Source organism: Aythya ferina, assembly GCF_964211825.1.
Source record: "Aythya ferina genome assembly, chromosome: Z".
NCBI classification, from domain to species: Eukaryota; Metazoa; Chordata; class Aves; order Anseriformes; family Anatidae; genus Aythya; species Aythya ferina.
In genome coordinates this window covers 41,490,676-41,510,091 of record NC_140299.1, presented here as the reverse complement: position 1 = coordinate 41,510,091, position 19,416 = coordinate 41,490,676, and positions in this window count along the sequence as shown.

Below are 19,416 nucleotides of genomic sequence, written 5' to 3'. Positions count from 1 at the left end.
ATCAATTGTACTTGCCATCTTTTCCTGTATTCTGAGGACTTCTTGCCTTAGTTCTTGAAACAAAGAGAGATTTTGTCAGATAGCTGCATTGTTAATATATTTAAAACATATACTTGTTTATTCACATACACAAATTACTTACACCTCATAAGTCCATCCTTATGCCACACTAATTCTCTATTCTCAAGATGTGAATTTTGAATATATCCACATCTGATGCTTTAAAAAACACTTCTGAGACTTAAACAGTTGATGTCAAACTGACTGGTCTAATGTCCTGCTATTATTTTAGATCCCTTTCAAAAGTAACTGGGGCGTTGCATTAGTTATTTCTCCAGCCTTGAGAGAGTTATCCTTTTCTTTTTTTTTTTTTTTTTTTTGTTATCTTTCTCTATTCTTTGCCTGCATCTTGTACCTGGTCAGATTCAAGACCGTTTAAAGTGTTCAGTACTTCCAGATCAATTTGAAGATCACACTCTGTCTACATGCTTTTCCACTCCTACTGTTACATATAACACTAAAGGCAGCTAGAATCAAAATAGACTGGAGAAAATTATGTTTCAATTTTCTTTACTTGAAAGTGCTTTCTTCTGCCAGCTATTTTTATGGTTTTCTTTATTTTAACTAGCTTCATCTGTGTTGCTTGTTGCTGTTGTTGTTTTTTTGTTGTTGTTGTTGTTTGTTTTGTTGAGTTTGTTTTGTTTTTATATAGGTCACTCAAACAGCTGCAGAAATACATAGATTAAAATATGAATTAAAGCAGATAGAAAGTACCTCAAGTATCTGGGAAGAAACACAGTTGCAGAAAACACTTTTAACTCATTTTCCAAGCAGACTAGATTTGAAGTTATTATTATCTCTTCAAGTGGAAATGGGGACAACAATCTGTGCTGCCGAAGAGTAGTAGTGTTGAGACCTATACAAGATATCTGTTTAAAGGTTCTTTGCAAGCCCTTACACAGCAGATGAAAAAGGCTCCACAACTTGCCTTCCTCTATGGTGTTACATTCTGGACACATTGCACCCACGTTGTTGTCCAAGCATCGGTGTAATCCCTTTTCCCTTCTTCTCTTCGCTGACAATAACTCATTTCACATTTACCTAGAACGCCATCTTCAACATCAAGAGTGGGCTGCTGAACTGGAGCAGCACACTCCCCATCACATTTTGGTAGTTGGAGACATCCTGCCCTGGGGGCTGGTACCCACAAAATATGGTTCCTCACACACTGACAATGAAAGCAAAATGACTAACCTTCTCTTTGCAGAGATAATCGTGATGGACCCCAGATGTCCTCCATACCACAGAGAAATCTATTGTGTTTCTCCCCACGATGTATGTCCTGTGTGGAGCTAGACCCTCTCTCCATCTCCCCAGGCAGCAGGACTGTTGTAGTTTCAGTCCCTGAATACTTCAAGCCAACAGCTCTTTGACTTTCACAGGTAGCCCATCTACCCCTTCTCATAAAGGCCTCTATACTCAGTACAAACAGGGCAATCCAGCCTGTGACATACCTTCTAGATATTCACTCTGGCATATCACTACAGATTATTGCATGCAAGGTCTGGACAAAATTTAACAGTGAAAGTGCAAAGTAGGATTAGGAGCAATAATTTCTACTGACAATATTGCAATAAGGAAAAAGTATAAATATCTAGATTTATGAACTTAGCACAAATTCATGGCATAATATCAATATCACCTGATAGAGAAAGAAGGAAAATATAGGTCCTACCTATATTTGTCTATATAAGTCCAGTAGAGACAGAAAGTAGAATCATAAGAAATATTAGTGTGCATTCATTTTGGTTCAGTTCTGGTGGCCTGTGTTTGAAAAAGAAAAATTCAAAAAGATGATGCAAAGTAGTCCTTGGGTATCAAAAATAGCTCAACAAAAAGCATCCTTCCAAACATAATTGGAACTCAAGCTCTTCAGCACATTTCATGTGACTTTTTGTTAAAATTTTGTTTTTAATTGCTTGATATATTTCAAGAGTGTTGCTTTATTCCAATAAATAAAGAACTAACTGAAGTCTATCACATTTGGTTTTGTTCCAAGTTACAGCCATAAGATTTCCTACTCAGGTGAATGTCCCAAGCAGTCAATTTAATACATACTTTTAAGTACTTCAAAATTTTTCACATAACTACAAAATTTCAAATCATATTTTATGTACTGATCTTTTGGAGATGGATTGGAACTTCAGGTGATATTTTTTTTTCATTTGTTTGGTTGCTTTTTTTTTTCTTTCCCTCCCTCCCATATTAAAGAAGTTGAAAAGCGAAACTAAAGATACTTGATCTTTTTCACAGTTGAGAATATCACACAGTTTGTAAGTGTTCCTGCACTGAAGTGGAAGGGGAGAAAGCTGGTAAGAATTATCAATACTATTACTTTAAGAAAATCTTACCAAAGATTTCAAACCATCACGCCTTCATACCAAAGGCATGAAACTTGCAGGAACATACTTTCCAATTAGTTTCTGCAGAAAAAATAGATCAAGTAATTTGGTCAAAAAGACATTCATATTAACTCCATAAATACAGAAACTGAGAGGACTACTGTATTTCTTCAAATAGCTATAGTAAATTCCAGTTCTTGATTCCTAAGAATCCCACAGGTTGAGAAGCTGGGGATAACAGTTCCTTCAAGTCTTGGTTTCCCATGTAATGATGGTTTGAGATGGACAAAGAAAGAAGCAAAGATTGAAATACAAACAGCTTTTCTTTCTGAATAAATAACATTTTTCAAAAATGTGAATCTCCATACTGTACTGTGCTGCATTTACAGTTTGTGTTTTTGTATGTTTGTTAGTTTGCATTTTAAAATTAAGTTTTACAGCAATGCAATAAAATAACCATCATTGCAGTGCTTTGATTTGAGTCCTAGAATAAGAACATCTTGAATCTCCACATGTCACAGAAATCAGTTCTTCATGCAAATTAAAAAAAAAAAGCCCAAATATGAAACCCAAAAATATTTGCTTAAATATACAAATCACAGCAACAAGTACTATGTTCAAGACACTCATGGAAAAAAAGTCATAAAAGCATTTTCTTTAGCAATGTTAAGAGCAGATAAATAATGACTGATAGAAAAGAAATTGAATTTCAGTCTTCCCCATAACAACCACAGCAACAACTCGAGCTCTTAACTCATTCAGATGCTTTTGAAAAATAATAATAAGAGAAATACTATGTTGTCCTTTTCATGACCTCTTTCTACTAAACTCAATAGCTCAGATTTTGAATATTCATATTCAATAAATGGAATAAAAAACAGAGTGTTTGTGGCACCCTGTCTAATAATAGATATATTTTGAGGAAATCATGTAGTTTGAGAGGAAAAAGAGGCTAAATTTAACAAATAATTCACCGGAGATTACTCACTTTTCTCTGATGAGAGCAGGAAAATGTGACAGCATGAACAAAGTTTATAAGCTCATTGGTGTCAGCTGAGCATAGTTTTATGTCAGAAAGAATGAATGATAAAAGCCACAAAGCAGAATATTAAAATAAATACCTTCAGGGGAAAAAGACAGCAAAGACTACAACAAAAGAAAAAGAGAGAATAGATAGAACCTCTTCTGAAACTACAGAAAAGAAATCATCACTTTACTTTGTATTTCTTATTACGTGAAAACCAGGAAAGGCACAGAGATGTCGGTACCATCAATCAATAACTATCGTGCTTTTGTAGCTCTCAATCTTTTAAGGAAGGAGATGACAAAAGGATGTGACACTATACCCATCTTTTGTGCCATCTTTTTTTTTAGCCCAGACTGGTTTTCCAGTACTGAGTATTGAGAAGCACCAAAGAAACAGTGCCTAAGCCACCAACTAGTTCAATAGGCAAGCCAGTATTTCATTACTTAAGGAATCATAGAATCATAGGAATCATAGAATGGTTTCAGTTAGAAGGGATATTGAAGATGCCCCTGCCCTGAGCAGAGACACCTCCCTCTAGATCAAGTTGCTCAAAGCCTTATCCAACCTGGCCTTGAACACTTCCAAGAATGGGGTATACACAGCTTTCCTGGACAGCCAGGCCCAGTGCCTCACCACCCTCATTGTTAAAGAATTTCTTTCTAATCCCAAATCTAAATCTACTAAATCTACTTTTTTTTTTCTTTTTTTTTTTCTTTTTTTTTTTTTTTTAAGCTTAAAGCCATTACTGTTGTCCTATCACTAAAATCAGTCCCCTGACAAAGTGTCCTTTTGCTTTCTTGTGGGCCCCTCTTGGGTACTGGAAGGCTACAGTGAAGTATCCCCACAGCCTTCTCTTCTCCAGGCTGAACAATCCCAACTCCCTCAGCCTGTCTTCATACGAGTGGTGCTCCAGCCCTCTGATTATCCTTATGTCCCTCCTCTGAGCTTATTCTAATAGGTCCATGTCATTCTTGTGCTGGGGGACCCAGAGCTGAATGCAGTGTTCAAGGTGAGTTCTCAAGAGAGCAGAGTAGAGAGGGAGAATCACTTCCCTCAACCTGCTAGCCACTCTGCTTTTGATGAAGCACAGGATACAGTTGCTTTTCTGGGCTGCAAGCACACATTGCTGGAACACGTTGAGCTTCCCATCAACCAACACCTCCAGGTCCTTCTCCTCAGGGCTGCTCCCAATCAATTCTCCACCCAGCCTGTATTTGTGCTGGGGATTGCCTCAGCCCAGATGCAGGACCTTGCACTTGGCCTTGTTGAACCTCATGAAGTTTGCACAGGCCCACCTCTCAAGCCTGTCCAAATCCCTCTGGATGGCATGCTTTCCCTCCAGTGTGTCGACTGTACCACATAGCTTGGTGTTATCAGCAAACTAGCTGACAGTGTACTCGATCCCACTGTCCATGTCACCAAAAAAGATGTTAAACAGTGCCAGTCCCAGTACTGACCCCTGGGTAACACCTTTCATTAATGATCTTCAGTTGGACTTTGAGCTGTTGACTGCAATTCTTTGAACACAAACATTCAGCCAGTTCCTTACCCACTAAGAAACCCATCCATCATATCTATGTCTTTCCAATTTAGAGACAAGGATATGATGGTTGGCAGTGTCAAATGCTTTGTATAACTCCAGGTAGATGATGTCAATCATAAGGAATGTGGAGTAGATTTTTGATTCTTTGTAAATCAAAGATGAGTTTTCCATTCAGTGAAGGCAGGAGCTCCATCTTGATGTCACAATCAATAGGCAGAAGGCTGAGCTCAAGTTTTCTTGGTGTGCCTTTGAGAGATTAGTTTTTTGTTTCATGCAAAATCTTAGTAATCACTCAGATTTTGGTGTCAAGTTCCTAAAATTTTGTTCACTCTTTAAAAAGTGATTTGATTCTGTTTCAAATGGCCATGTAAAAACATTTTTTGTTTTCATTTCAGTGAATTACTTATTTTTCTGTTCAATATGGAAATTTGTCAGGCTACTACCAGATTACCAACTCCATGGTGGTCCATGGCAAGCCTTTTCAGACATGCTTTTGCTGGTGATAGCAGCTAAGAAAATAAGCCTGACTATTCATGAGTTCATTGACTTTACTGGATTTGCCTGTATGACCCCTAAAAAGTCATCTGCTCCCTTTGTGAGAAAAGAAAGAGAAGGAGGACTGAGGAAGATGAGAGAAAACAAGGTCTGTGATATGCAGTAGATTGAGCAGCTTTAACACTTGCATGGAGTATTGTCGTTGTCATCCTGTTGTAATCCAACATGACAAGCTGAAAAGAGAGTGTTATTATACACTTGCTCAGAAGAAAAAGCAGAGATGTCACATACAGAATAGAAAACAGAAATCACTCTATGACCTGGCCAGATATTCAGTCCTTTGCCAAAGGAGCAAAACACCAACAATGAGAAGGCTGTAAATGTGCTGGTTAGTATACCGTACCTCACCTTAAGAAATAAAAGGAAGAAAATATTTTAATAATAAATTCTCTAAAATAAAACCACCAAGCCATTTCCATATACAAAATAAAATCTGTTAAGGAAACAGAAACAAATAATAAAAATAAAAATAATAAAAATAAAAATAAAAATCAGAGGTTACAGATTTGTGAGAACTGCCAGCATGAATAAGAAACTTCTAGTCAAAGTATGTACATTATTTCTCTTTCCCCTTCTCAGTCCTTAAAGTTTCTTTGGAGCTGGATTTTCAAATGCTTTTTTTGGCTGTAATTGAATATTCACTGAAGGAGCAAAAGAGACATCTAATCCAAAAATACCTGAGTGGACCACATGTAGCTATATCAGAAAAGCCATCTTTTCCTTTAAACAAGAATATACTTCCTGTTGTTTTTCTATGGAATCGGTAAAGGATGTTTTGTCCACTGTCTTATGGTGTATAAGTATTTACTGTTTTCTGATTTCTGAAATTTCCAGTGGTTAGAAATTTTAAAGCAAAGCAATTCTTTGTAATTCAAAATCACCATATGTCATCTCAGATGTCTTTTACCAGCTGCCATTAAATTATTTATTGATGACCAGTGCCTGCTTAGAGGTAATATCTTGTGACCTTGGATCTTGCTGAGTTTGCAGAGACTTTACCAAATACTTTGTTCTAACATGACAGGCTTTTATTTCTTCCATTACTTCATATCCAAACAGTCCCTTAAGTCTTTGGAAGAGATAAGCAAGTAAAGGGAAAAAAAATCTGAATTTTATATATATGTATATATATATACATATATAGTTGTTGTTGTTGTGGTGGTGGTTGTTGGCCCAAAACAGCATGCAAGAGAAGCAGATAAACTTCAAAAATAAGAAACAAAAGGCACATATGTTTTACTTGCTCTTTGCACAACATACATAACATGAAAGAGCCTGCTAAGCACAGCAGAATCCAAATATATGGCTTATGAAGCATACAATTAAGTAAGGCCAGTATACCAAAAAAGTATTCTCTCATATGTGTATGCAAAGTATATACCCTGTGTACATCATCAGTATCCTGTATAGCAATGAGCTGGTGGCTTCTTATACCCAGGAGGCACTCAAGGGTGTGAGAAAGCTAGCTGAGCTCAGTAGGAACTTACAATATTAAGGACTGTCTCCTTCTCCCCAGAGACCCTGAAGGAGACAAAGTGTGAGAGATCACTGGAGTACAGAGACAGAGTACTGGAAGGGTATATGTGGACTGATAGAGGGAAAACCAAGCTCTGCAGAGGAGCTCAGTCTCACAGTGCCCAGGAACTGTGTACACACTGTGCCCAGTAAAAGCAGTCTAGATCTCCAAGAACTGCCTTGCCTTCTTCTTTAGTGTTGAGGAAGACCTTGCCTCAGACATGCCAGAGTGGCTGTTGTCTTCAAGACCTGACTGATGAGTACAAAACAGCCAGAAGATTACCTTGCAGTAGGACTCCTCAAGGGTCTGGCTGACTGAAGGGTGATCACAAAACATTTGGAAAACAGCCTACTCTATGGCTGCAAGGCCCCTAAGGACACCAAGGCCAGTAACAGGTCCACACAGCATTTGGGGGTAATCGTAGTTCCCCTAACAGTCCATGTTATGCGAAGTTACAGGATCTGAAGAAAAAATGTCATTATCCCTGACAAGATTATTTAGCAGGGGCAGAGAGGGTGCTTGTTATTTTGTAGTTTGTACCTTATGCATTTGGTAGCAGCTACAACAGCATCACTAGTTTGAGTCATCTTTGTGTGGCATTTGCTGTAATACCAGATATACCACTAACAGCAACAGACATTTTAGCACTGACATTGGATTACAGTGGAAAGCAGATACAAGAAATTACAGGAATATATAAATCATTCGTGTCTGCCAGGCGTGGAAAACATTAGCTCTAGGTTAAACGGCTAGCTTAGACCAGCTTCTGCCGTTGCTTGAATTGACCAGTTCTCTCATTCATCTGTGTCCCTACTTTTAAAATGAAGTGTCTACAAGATTATTTTGCAGGGAATTTGTTTTTATGATTAGATTTGAATTAAATCATTGTATCCCATACTTGACAAATTCTTCCTGTATGGATGCTTTGTTCTTAATGTGGGACAAAGAAACAGAGAAGGAAAGGGCAGGTTTAGCTGTGTCTTTGTTGCCTTTCTTTTCTGGACAAAGGAGGAAGAGAATATTTTTTCTGTAAACATGACATAAGCAAATTATTCCTTGAACAAGAGTAGTATGGTATGCTCCTCCTCAGAGGAAAAGTTAGGCCCCTGAAAGACCCTATATATTTTATGGACTGATTCAGTACAGACCTCTCCTCTAGTGAGTGCACTCACATGAGTGCAATGAATATTTTTATTCTGGTTTTGTTTGTTTATTTTTGATTTTTGGTAGTTTTTTTGTTTCTTTTTGGTTTGGTTTGGTTTGGGTTTTGCTACTTTGCTTGCTATGTGGTCCACATCTTGGTAAGAAGTATGAAGGGGGACAGGAATGAAATGAGGCTCCATAGATATGAGCCTGGGGAAGCAATGCCAGTGTTGGGGGTGAGGGCAATACATCCAGCACCAGCCACAAACAGGAGGAGCCGGAAGCCAATATGCAGCAGGCATACTATTACCTAGTCGCCATCACTGAAACATGATGGGACAGCTCCCATGACTGGGGTACTGCAATGGATGGCTACAAGCTCTTCAGAAGGGGCAGTGGCATGGTGCTTTGTATTAGAGAGCGTTTTGATGCTGTTGGGAATGATAAGGTCGAGTCCATATGGATAAGAATCAGGGGGATGGCCAACAAGGCAGACATCCTAATGGGGGTCAGTTGTAGACCACCAAACCAGGATGAAGAGAGAGATGAGGCATTCTGTAAGCAGCTGGTGGGAGTTGCACAGTCACCAGCACTTGTCCTCATGGGGGACTTCAACTTGCTGGACATATTCTGTAAATATAATACAGCCCTGAGGAAGTAGTCTCCGAGGTTCCTGGAGTGTGTGACAGCTTCCTGACGCAGCTGGTTTGTGAGCCTACCAGAGGGGGTGCCCCGCTAGACCTGCTGTTCACAAACAGAGAAGGACCAGTGGGAGATGTGGTGGTAGGGAGTTGTCTTGGGCAGAGTGACCATGACATAGTAGAGTTCTCAATCCTTGGTGAAGTCGGTCGGGGGGGGGGGGGGGAGGGGAGGAGGGGGGCAGTAAAATTGCTACCTTGGACTTCAAGAGGGAAAGCTTTGAATTGTTCAGGACACCGGTAGGGAGGGTCTGTTGGGAGTCAGTCCTGAAGGGCAGAGGCATCAAGGAAGGATGGACGCTCCTCAGAAAGGAAGTCTTAAAGGTGTAGGAGCAGGGTGTCCCCACGTGCCATAAGATGAGCCATCAGGTGTGGCTGAACAGGGAACTTTTGCTGAGTAGCTGGGAGAAAAAGAGAATCTATATCCTGTGGAAGAAGAGACAGAAAATTCAGGAAGAGTACAAGGAAGTTGCCAAAATATGCAGAGAAAAAATCAGGAAGGCTAAATCCCAGCACAAGCTCAACCTGGCAATTATGGTTATGGATAAATAACAAAACAAAACAAAAAAAAAAAAAAGAGGGTTTTACAAATAGATTAACAGTAAGAGGAGGGCAAGAGGAGGGCTGAAGGAAGGAAGGAGGAAGAGGAGGGCATCCTTTAGTGGATGCAGGGATGAACATGACTACTGAGGATAAGGAAAAGGCTGAAGTTCTTAATGTCTTCTTTACATCTGTCTTTACTAGTCAGACCACTTATCCTTAAAGTACTCAGCCTCCCAAACTGGAATTCTGGGACTGAGAATAGAAGAAACCCCTCAGAGCTCTGGTGGAAACAGAAACCTTCTGCTCCACCTGACCGTCACAAGTCCATGGGGCCAAATGGGATCCCCTCAAGGGTGCTGAGGGAGTTGATGGATGTGATTTCTGGGCCACTTTCCAACATCAGCAGTGATGGTCATCCAGAGAGGTCCCAGATGACTAGAGACTTGTTAACTTGATGCCCATCTATAAGAAGGGTTGTAAGTAAGACCCAGGGAACTACAGGCCTGTCAGGCTGACCTCAGTGCCAGGAAAGATGATGAAACATGTCATCTTGAATGCAATCCCACAGCAAATGTGGGACAACCAGGCAATCAGGCCCAGTCAGCATGAATTCATGAAAGGTAAGTCTGCCTGAACAACCTCATCTACTTCTATGACCAGATGACCTGCCTGGTGGACAAGGGAAAGGCTTTAAGCATAGTCTGTCTAGACCTCAGCAAGACCTTTGACACAGTCTGCCACAGTATTCTCCTGGAGAAGCTGGCAGCCCATGGCTTGGATACATACACTCTTTGCCGGGTTAAAAACTGGCTGGATGGCCAGGCCCAGAGAGTTGTGGTGAACAGAGTGAAATCCAGCTGGCCCTGGTCACCAGCAGGGTTCCCCAGGGATCAGTGTTGGGGCCCATCCTCTTTAATATCTTTATTGATGATTTGGATGAGGGAATAGAGCGCACCCTCAGCAAGTTTGCAGATGACACCAAGATGGGAGGGAGTGTTGATAAGATGGAGGGTAGGAAAGCCCTGCAGAGGGACCTAACAGGACGGGTCAATGGGCAGAGGCCAACATGAAGAGGTTCAGTGTGGCTAAGTGACGGGTCCTACACTCTGGTCACAACAACCACGTGAAGTGCTACAGGCTTGGGGCAGAGTGGCTGGAAAGCTGTGCAGAGGAAAAAGATCTGGAGGTGTTGGTCAATGCTCACCTGAACATAAGCTGGCAGTGAGCCCAGGTGGTCAAGAAGGCCAAAGGCTTCCTGGCTTTTATAAGAAACAGTGTAACCAGCAGGACTTGGGAGGTGATTTTCCCTTGTACTCTATTCTGGTGAGGCCACACCTCAAGCCAAGACAAATTGCACCCCAACTGTAAAACAAAGTCAATAGTAGACCAGACCAAAATAACATCCAGCAAGGATTATTCAGCCATCAGAGAGTGAAGCCAGTGCTGTGCTTATGTTCTTCATAACCAATATATCTGTGAATTGCAGGTCACACAGACTTCAGCGTGCTTGTTAGTTTGGAGCAGCAGCATTATGCATCGTGAATTTTCTTCCCTGTGTATTCTCAAAGTAATTCTGTCTCATGCAGGCCACTCATTCACCTCCAGAAAAATATTTTCTCTTAATTTATTTCCAAGTTATTGCAAGTATTGGCAATATAATCATAGTAATATAGAATGTTTTGGGTGGAATTAACTTTTCATCATGGAACATCTACTGTTGGGGATGGGAGAACTAGCTTAAATCATGGATAAATGCTATGGTTCACCAAAACTCAGAGTACAGAAAATATTTGTTGATTTTCTTGACAAAGATTGAGTGAACTTTCAGGTTTGTTTTTTGCTTTTGAAATATGCCTAGTGTTAAATTCTGACAAATATATATGGTCTGAAAAAAAAAATCAAATTTTTAAAGTTCATTTTCTAGACCAAAACAGAAACCTGGCTAATTTAAATTGAAACAGAAGAAGTATCTTAAATTCTGTTTGTTTCTCTGAGTCTTTAAGTCCTTTGAGATTTTCTGATTGTGAATTATGATAATACTTTCAAGTAATTTATGTACCATATGTGTGGTAACATTGCATCTTTTTGTAAAATATATTTTTGGTCTTTCCAAAAATCTCTTACAGTAGGCTTAAATTCCTAGGAGAACAGGCTTTTAGTTGTTATGCATCTACTACGAGCTTTGAAACATATTCCCACAAGCCACTGGGGACATGATATCCCTGATGGATTTAAGATTTGCACTGGCTTGTCTCTTGACTTCAATGTTTTATTTTTATCTCCTGTGTACATAACAACTTTGCATGCTCAAGGAGTCCATGTATCAACATATCCATCTTATGGATATACCTATCTATACTAATGCATATGATCATGCAACTGTTGAAGGTTTTGATGTATAAACTGCATTCTAAACTGCAGCCATTAAACTTTTCTGAGGCTGAATTACTCTATTTCATAATCTCTGTTTTTGTAGGTCAGACAACATTGATGGTGTTATTTTTAGCTACTATTAGACCTGACAATAGAACAACAATTCTATTTAGTGAAAACTTTCAAGGTTTCCAAACTTTTATCCCTCTCTACACCAGAATAAAAAATTCTGTTGAAGATTGCTATGAAGTTGCATAGTGTTAAACAGCTGTCTTTGTATTGAAAAAGTTGTGTCTCTTTTTATCTCCAGAAAGTCCATCTTGAATTTATAAAATCATATATTCAGTCAAAATCTATGAGGCTTCACCTGAATTTTAGTATTGGCTACAAATCACAGCTGCAGGAAAACATTTATTCTTCATCTTAACATATCTGTCTTCCTAACTGGAAAAGCCCTCCTGAGCTGAAACAGAACAAGCCCAATCTTTTACTGAACAGAGGTTGAATTTTGCATAGTTCTCAGCACTTAACATACAAACATCTTGCTTTTTCTCCCAAGCAGTATTGGTTTTCTCCATGTAATTGAAGTTTATTGGATAGCAGTTGTTGCCCCAGATGGCACTGCCTATAATTGTAAGAGCATTATTTTCTCTGCTCATTTTCTTCTTAGTGCAAGTCAATATATGCTGTTGTATACACCATAAAGAAAATACTTTTGTTCTTAGCTCACAAAGGCATAAAAAAAAAAAAAAAAAAAAAAAAAAAAAAAAAAAAAAAAAAAAAAAAGACCTAATCATTTCCCAAAACTGGTTAAACTGGTTATTATCAGGCTTACAATGATCTGAGATGTGTCTCCAAGGACTGAACTGCTCCGTGGTTTCATGGCACTGCAGCTGCAGTTGTTAAAAAGATAATTCTGGAATACACAACTTCTGAATCTTTCTTAGTCTCAGTTTTAGGAGAGCAGACTGGACTTCTAGCATTAAAAAATGAAACCACATTAACTTTGGGCCAACATAAATCCTGCACTCAGCAAATGTGTAGAACACCACAAGTTTTCCCTATATTGGCTCTGTTCTTTTGCAGTTAATGTGTACTGGGGATAAACTATGGATCAAGTCACATTGCATCCTTCAGGTTTGGGATATTCAGCCCCTCTGGTCTGAATGGTTTTACCCAGAACATCACTGCTGTCCTTTTATATGGTTAATATGCAAATTTTCCCAACACAATTGTGTACTATAATCTCCATGACAAAAGGATTTTTTTCCCCTTTATCTTAAAATACAGACCTCAAGCATTGTATTTGCTGACAGTCTGAAGTTCGTAATCTCTTCCTTAAGGTAATAGAACTGTATACTTCCAATTGAGCATATCTTCTTTTAAGTTATGGCAAAGTGCAATTACAGTTTAAAGGGAATATTTATGTACATTAGTTAACAACATCATTGCAACTTAGTGCTCACACATCAACACTTAATTAGTGTAAGCATAAGTGACATAATTGCTACAAGGCATGCATTACCCATAATGTGAGGTAATTTCATGCACTATGCACATTTTAAATATCTACTCTATATTTTGCCAGTCTGGATTTTTAAATCAATAGGAGATGTTTGCACATAAAGACACCTTAACCTATTTTCCATTTCACTTGAATTCAGAGTTGTCCAGCAATAGAGAAAGTCTTCTCCTCCCCCTGCCCAGAAAACTCCAACCATTTTCCAATCCTGAGATCTACAGGTTAAAAAATATTTGATTATTAGACTGCACAATTGTGTACATGAACAGTAAGTTTTCTGTTAAGTAAAAATATTTTTTTATTCCTTTCCCACTGAATTTCCAGCTGTCTTATATTGATGTTGTTCTATAAGCCTAAATATACTTTTGACCAGTCCTATTCTTCACATGAAATGCCCTTGTTAGTTGATTAAGAAAGCCAGTGGCTTTTCAAAATTCAATGTGTCCTAAAGAAACCCAGCTGTTTAGGCAGCTACAAGAAACCAGTGATCTAACAAGTAGACACAGCACCTGGGGCTACATTACAGACATATAAGTAAGTAGGTTCATACTTACAAATAAAAACTTAGGCATTTGTTCCTTGCTTTACCTTTTATTTTTCCCTTATTTTATGTAAAGTTTGTGTCTTGGATTTTATTTTATTTTTTTGTTTGAGAGGGAATGACTCAACCACATTCTATTAAACTCTGAATATATTTTGCATACTACTACATCCTAAGAAAAAGAGAAAACTAGCTTTATAACCTAAAGACAGGAAATAGAAAATGTATGTATCTTCCTTTGGGATAATTCTTGGAAGTTACATATGAACAAATGGAGGCAAGAAGGAATCAAGCAGTTTTGAAAGTTTTAATATTCTCTTATCATGTTACTTAAAGGACTAGAAGTCTTCAATAAGATTGGTGCTTCCTGCCTAAAACCTAATATCACATGCAACAATTAGTACTTAATAGCTCTGTTGAAGAGATAATCTAAATTTAAGATTATACTTTCCTCTCATTACAAACAACATATTATAAATAAGATCCAAGATTTAAATATCTGGAAGAGATTAGGATCAGGCTTTTTTCTCTACCTTTTATTTTATTTTATTTTTTATTTTTAAGGGGGGAAGGGGGAATAGTTAGCAGAGTTTACAGAATTTTATATGTAATCATTTCACTGTTGCTCCTTCTTAGTCAGTTAAAGCACTTTTAAAGCTGGAAGAAATTTTACCAAGGGAATATTTTCCTGCTAGAAAATATTCTTTCTTATCATATAAAATCTTCTGCTACAACACATCAATTTTGAAAAGTTTCTTTAAAAAATAGATGAAAAATAATGATTACATTGAGTGGTGGCATTTTTTTTCTGCATTTAAGCTGACAGTTCAAATTTTTATTGCAAAAAGACTTTAATTTTTGTTATTATAAAATGAATAATTCTTTTAAATTAAAGACTGAAACCAGATATTTTTCTCAGAAAGTATTCTTTCTGGAGGGTGATTCAAAAATACTAATATCATTGCAATCTGAAATTAAAGAAATAACAAAATCACACACACACACACAAAAAAAAAAAAAAATCAGTGCCTGCAAAATTCTGTCTGCTAGCCAACAGAAATAATTTGTACAAGCACTTATGGAATCAAGACCTTCAAATAATTATTTTGTTGTTTACATATGTCTAGTTTCTTAAGGCCCTGGCTTTCCAAACCATGCTAATGCAAGCACACAGTGCTATAGCTAGTTGTTTGTAAAAACGCTTAGGTATGTATTTGTTTTAGGAATATTTTATAATTTCCACTGTTGTGAACTTTAGTCAAACACTTAATAAAATGTAGTAAGATGTTGAAAGTATAAGCAGCAACCATTTAGGCATAATCCAGTGACAGTTAAAATAATAATACAGTGACAATAATGTACAAATATACAAAATAATAATACAGTGACCGTTAAAATAATGTCTTCACTTCAGTCCTTTTTTAAATCATCTAAAAGAAATTAGGCCTGAAGAAAGCCTGAGACATGCCACAAGAAGTCTCACCATAAAGTCCCTGCATACATTTATGACCTCAGGCCAGACATGCTGAAGGTTTCATCCCTTACTATTGCAAAGATATTCTAAAATATCATTTTTCTCATGGTTGGAAACATTAGAATTTTAGTTGCTGAATTTATGTCTGCGTTCCAGCAGTAATCTTTATTAACAGATTTTCTTTTTCTTGGGTGTGTAACTCGAAAACAGTTTTAAAGACAGCGGTCGCTTCAGTTTTGGGCTTCATTTTGCCACTCCTACTAACCTAAACTTTTCTAGAGTCCGTGGATATGAGGACTTCTGTTTTCTGAAATTCCCAGTAGCCTTCCTCTGTACCTATTCCAATTTGAGCACATTTTTCTAGGTGACTAGAATTGGACACAATATTTCAGATGAGATGTCACCAGTGCTTTGTACAACAGAATTAATACCACTTTCTTCTTTTACTGGAAATTGCTTGCTTGATATATCCTAAATCAGGCTAGCTTGTTTTTTATTGACGTATCACATTAGTGACTCATATTCATACTAAGATCAATGAGCACATCCTAGGTCTTATCCCTCTGTGTTAAGTCCAATGCTGAGCCCATCAGCCTATAGCTTATTTTAATTTGAAAAGTATCTTATGGTTTATTTTAATCTGAAAAATACATTTATCCAAATAAGAGCCATAAGGTATGTAAAAGATGAGACATTAGCTTGGAATATGAATTGGTATTTTCCAGAAAGGTTATATATATATTCTTATATTAATATAAATATGTATATCCACATATTATTATATATATTCTTGTGTGTAAAACTAGTTTTATAGTTTATCATTACTGTTATTATTATTTATGTAATTAAATGCATCCTTCATACAGCTTCTGTCTCTAACCTACAATGTATTCCTGCAAACTCAGATCTCCTGCTTGACAAGATAATATATCGCTGTCACCCCACTGAATATTAGTATAATTCTGATTTTAGTCTGCTAAAATGACAAGTGTAGCTACTTTATAGCTGTTTTGGACCATAAAACATTTTGAAAGTTATTTTGCCATTGAATCAGCACTGAAGCAGATATGCATGAAGATTTGGCATTTAATATGTGAGGTGGTTTTGCCCCTTTTCTGTTGTGGGAAATTTGGTTATAAATTTTTCATGACATAGTTCTTTTGTCTGTCAGCACCTTTTACTTTAGAAAAAAATCTGCTTGACAGCCACTTTGAGCCTGCTCTTCCAGAGCTTTTATTCATCACAGAAAAAGTTTAGGAATAATAGTAAATAAATAAATAAGAGGAAGAAGATATATGGACAAAAGAAGATATTTAAGAAAATATTTCCACTTTCCATTTTAAAGTACAAGGTGTAAGATACTTACTATCAAAAACTATAAGGAAATGCTTTATGGAAGAAATCCAAAAACAAATAAATAAGTGGTTTTAGTTACATGCCAAAGGCTGCATTCTACACTGTAACAAGGTATAGAAGCCTTCCAGTTTGATTAATCAGACCGAGAAAAAGAGACTCTACCCCATGAAAATGTATCTACCTCTATCCCATGTTTACTGTAATGAGCTGTGGCAAGTCCCATTCCTTTTGTGGAGCTCACTATGACACAAATAAAGCTGACTATACAGAAATAGTCTCAGGTCAAAACGAACTTTAGGCTTCAGGATTCAAGTTTAGGCTTCAGGATTAGTTGATATACATAGTAGTACTATTATTATGAAGAAAACGTGTATATATATGTTTTTCTCTGTATAAATGCAATGTTTGGTACATAAGTAATTAGATCAGAAAAAGGAGAAAGAAATACACAGTTAAGCACTCTGAAAAAAAACTGAGAACCATTTAACTACAGATGCAGCTGTATAGAAGTAGCCAGCTATGCTAGTCTTTAGATTATCAGTATGTTTCCTCAGAAAATACTTTGGTAGACTCAGCCCTCAGTGTTAACAGACTTAATAAATAAATAAATAAACAAACAAACAAACAAACAAACAAATAAATAAATAAATAGCAAGGTCATTTATTAAGACACTTAGGTATAAGCACTCAGGATATAAGTTAAATGCACAAACATTTTGTCATACCTATGAAGGTGGACAGCATCTCCTGAGAAAACATGGTTTTCTCTTTGTAGATAGTCCATAACAACTTCTTTTGTTCAATCTAGGGTGGATAGTTACTGACTGTCATTTCTCGACAACTTGCCTGACTGCCATTCCAAGGAAGAAAGTACCTCCATCCTCTCGAGGACACCAGGGCAAGGCAAACATGACAGCCTGCACACAGATCAATGCCACAGAGAAAGCCGCTCTCTTTCCTCCAGAGCAGTGCCATCAACATTGCTGTCATTTTTCTCGACCCAAAAAAATTCCAGTTTCAGCTTTAGTTTTGGGAAAAGGGGTTTTCCAGGGTCACGGGGATGGGGGGAGGTGGGAAGGGGAGGTGGGGGGAGAGGCATGCATAGAGCAGATAGGCAGGGGGTGGGGGATGTGGGGTGGAATAAATACATCTCATTGAACAATCCACAAATGACAATACAAAACAACCCAAGTCCCAAAATACCAATTCTGCAAAATTCTGTATGTAACTCATACCTGACACCAAATAAGTCCCCAGTTTATCAACTTTATAGTTCATCTTGAATATTCAATTTCAACTTTGCAACACTAGCAGCTTTTTAGAATCTAGCATATATGCAACTATCTATATAACACTATAAAACTGTGGAAATTTGGATAACCAATATCTTAAAAAAAAAAAAAAAAATATATATATATATATATATATAACAGTGTTTGTGATGGAGATACCCTCAGAACTCAGACTCATGCATGAAAGGTGCCAAGAGGAACCTCATGAAGGTCAAGTGAAGGATCCTGCACCTAGGAAAGAATAACACCAAGCCCCAGTACAAGCTGGGGGCCGGCCTGCTGGAGAGCAGCTTTGCAGAGAGGGAAGTGGGGATCCTGGTGGACAGCAGGTTGACCATGAGCCAGCCATGGGCCCTTGTGGCCAAGAAGGCCAGCGGTATCCTGGGCTGCGTTCGGAAGAGTGTTGCCAGCAGGTCAAGGGAGGTGATCCTCCCCCTCTGCTCAGCCTTGGTGTGGCCATACCTGGAGTATTGTGTCCAGTTCTGGGCTTCCCAATACAAGAGAGACATGGAGCTACAGGAGCAAGTCTGGAGGAGAGCTATGAAGATGTCTAGAGGACTGGAGCACCTCTCATATGAGGACAGACTGAGAGAGCTGGGCCTGTTTAGCCTGGAAAAGAGAAGACTGAAGGGAGATCTTGTCAATGTGTATAAATGTCTGAGGGCCTGTCTCTTTTCAGTTGTGCCCAGCAGCAGGACAAGAGGCAATGGGCACAAACTGAAGCATGGGAGGTTCTGGCTGAATACAAGAGGGCATTTCTTTACTGTGAGGGTGACAGAGCACTGGAACAGGTTGCCCAGATCAATCTCTTGATATAACTACTACTACTAATAATAATAATGTATGTAAGGACTGAAGTACTTTTACTATGAGTTTCAACATAGGGAGTGTAATTGGGTACAAGGATTTTAATTCTAGCCAGATTGTGTCAGTAACTGATTTATGGTACTACAGCACTGTCCAGTAATTATATTTGGCTAGTAAAAAGATTCCACACACATAAAGAATTGCTGGGAACACTTATTTCAGTTTTGCCCAGTGCACTCATATTCACACAACAAGCACAGCTGGAGAAAGCAATCAGATGAAAACATTAGAACAAATCTGAGAAGTTCAGGTGGCCACTCAAGCTGTAGTGAGCCCAAATACAAACTGAGTAATTCTGAGGTTTCTGTAGTCTGCAATGACGGTCAACATGGACCATAACCATATCCAGATGTCAAGGCAAAAAGGAATGTTTTTTCAGACTAAAAACTGGTCCTGATGATAGCTACTAGCCATTCACAAGAGCAACTTGGCCATCAATATAAGCAAGAATGAAATTCCTATCAAAATTTCCTATCCTTTAGATTCACTGCTGTTGTTAAAAAAAAAAAAAAAAAAAAAAAAAGTCCAAGAAAATTTAATATTTCAGATGACTTTGTGAAAAAC